The sequence below is a fragment of the Malaclemys terrapin genome, chromosome 15 (genome assembly GCF_027887155.1).
Source record: "Malaclemys terrapin pileata isolate rMalTer1 chromosome 15, rMalTer1.hap1, whole genome shotgun sequence".
Lineage (NCBI taxonomy): Eukaryota > Metazoa > Chordata > Testudines > Emydidae > Malaclemys > Malaclemys terrapin.
The window spans coordinates 15,868,010-15,870,509 of record NC_071519.1 but is presented as its reverse complement, the minus strand read 5'-3'; the positions used below and the strand labels follow the sequence as shown (position 1 = coordinate 15,870,509).

Genomic DNA, 2,500 nt, shown 5'->3' with positions numbered 1-2,500 from the left:
GAAAGCGGCCACCGGGCGTGCCCGTTCAAACCTACGGGTTGACCTGGTGGCCGGGAAGCGAACCGGCCAGCAGGCGAACCCGTTCGATTCCACGGGTTGACCTGGTGCCCGGGAGGGGACTCTGAAAAATTTTCAGCCCTTTCGGCTCGGGGTTGACCTGGTGGCCGAGAGGGGACTCGGACGGCAGGCAAGCCGCCCTGGGCTCACCCTCCCCGGCCGCAGCGAGGGACTGCCCCCCACCCACCCACCCCCCCCCCCGGCTGACAGGATCAGGGCGCACTGGATGTCCGGGACAATATTTTCCCCGACGCCGGGGAGGGCGGGCGGGCGGAGGGGCTCTGGCGGCCAGCCCGGGCCCCGGAGCTCGAGAAGGAAAAAAGGACCGGGCCCGCGAGAGACGGGGGCCCTGCCGCAGGGGGGCAGTCCGACCGGGGCTCACCGTGCGGCAGGCCCGGGCGTCGGCAGGGGAAAGCGGGCGAGGAGGCGCGGGGGCCGGGTGCCTACGGCCATACCGGACCGAACGCCCCCGATCCCGTCCGATCTCGGAAGGTAAACCGTCCCGGGCCTGGCTAGTACTTGGATGGGTGACCGCCTGGGAATCCCAGGTGCCGTAGGCAGCTTTTCCCGGTCCGAGCCAGCTCTCTCTCCTTTTCTGGGGAGGAAGGAGAGGGGGGGGACGGGCCGGAAAGCCCCTCGTCGCTCCTGCCGAGTCGGAGGTCGCGGCCGCAGGTCACGGGTCTGGGCGCCTGGGGTCCGGCTCCCCACCCGGCTTCCTCCGCGGAGGACCCACCGAAGCCGCTGGGGGAGACCCCGGGCATGGGGCGGACTGGCCCGGACCCTCCCGGCCGCCGGCCCGCAGGACCGCCCCGAATCCCCCGCCCCGCGGCCACCCAGGCCAGGCCTGGCCAGGCGGGACGGACGGCGGGTGTCCAGCGCCCAGCGGCTTCCGCCAGCGGGGACCCACGGCCCCCAAAGCCGCAGGGGGAGGCCCCGGGCCCGGGACGGACTCGCTCGGACCCCCTGCGCCCGGGCGCCGGCTCGCGGGACCGCCCCGAATCCCCCCGCGGCCACCCAGGCCAGGCCTGGCCAGGCGGGACGGACGGCGGGTGTCCAGCGCCCAGCGGCTTCCTCCAGCGGGGACCCACGGCCCCCAGAGCCGCAGGGGGACACCCCGGGGCCGGGACGGACTCGCTCGGACGCGCTCGGACCCCCTGCGCCCGGCCGCCGGCTCGCGGGACCGCCCCGAATCCCCCGCCCCGCGGCCACCCAGGCCAGGCCTGGCCAGGCGGGACGGACGGCGGGTGTCCAGCGCCCAGCGGCTTCCGCCAGCGGGGACCCACGGCCCCCCAGAGCCGCAGGGGGAGACCCCGGGGCCGGGACGGACTCGCTCGGACGCGCTCGGACCCCCTGCGCCCGGCCGCCGGCTCGCGGGACCGCCCCGAATCCCCCCGCGGCCACCCAGGCCAGGCCTGGCCTGGCCTGGCAGGCCGGCGTGCAGCTCCCCCGGGCTTCCTCCCCCGACGACCCGCGCCCCCCCGAGCCGCAGGCGGAGACCCCGGCCCCGGGGCGGACCGGCCCGGGCTCGCTCGAGCCCCCTGCGCCCGGCCCGCAGGACCGCCCCCCCCCCCCCCCCGAATCCCCCGGGAGAGGCCCGGCCTGCACGCCACTGACGACCCGCGGCCCCCAAAGTCGCGGGAGGCGCCCCCGGCCCCGGGGGCCGGTTAGCTCCGTGTCGCTCCGCGCCCCCCCCCCGCCCCTCGCTGCCGGGACCGGGCACCGCCCCAGAGTCAGCCGCAGCCGGACGGCCTGAGAGCTGCCCTCCTGTGGACGACGGTGAGTTTACCTTGACACTAACCGGCCATCAGCCAGGTCAACCCCATTGCTAGACTGGGGTGGACCTGGTGGCCGAGTGGGGACTTGGAACATTTGACAGCTGCTCCCCGGGGCTTGACCGCTTGTCCTGAACGCCCCCCCCCCCACCCCACCCCCCCCAGCCCCCGGCTCCTGCTCCCCTCTCCCCAGCCTCGGTGCTCCGCTCCCTGCCTCGGAGGCTGCCCCTTTGCGGCGCCTGCATCGCCTCCGAGGACGCGCACCTTCCGGAGGCTGGACGTAAAGCCTGACGCCCGCCACCGCCGCCGACCCGGCTCTCCGAGGGACGACTGTGAGGCCTCCCCCCACCCCCGGACCGCCCTGGGGACGACTGCTAAGCCTCCCCCAACGGACCGCCCGGGGGAAGACTGCTAAGCCTTCCCCGGACCTGCTCCCTCTCGACTATTAAGCCCCCCCTCTGTGGTCCTCAGGACCGCTGCCGCGCAGCCCTCGGAGTGGGGTGACACCCGGGCCGGAAAGGAAACCGGCCACCAGGTCAACCCGTCGAATCCGTTGGGTTGACCTGGTGGCCGGAAAGCAAACCGGCCGCCAGGTCAACCCGGTAGATTCAGCGGGTTGACCTGGTGGCGGAACGGGGACTTTGAAAATTTTACAGCCGCTTCCCGGGGCT

At 75.0% G+C, this 2,500-nt stretch overlaps 1 non-coding gene across 1 annotated transcript; it reads left to right on the top strand.

Annotated features, from left to right (window-relative positions):
- The first annotated feature begins 498 nt into the window (after positions 1–498).
- LOC128823851 (5S ribosomal RNA) lies at positions 499–617 on the top strand. The gene has a single exon (XR_008442084.1). It is a non-coding gene; the product is annotated as a 5S ribosomal RNA (ribosomal RNA).
- The last annotated feature ends 1,883 nt before the right edge of the window (positions 618–2,500 follow it).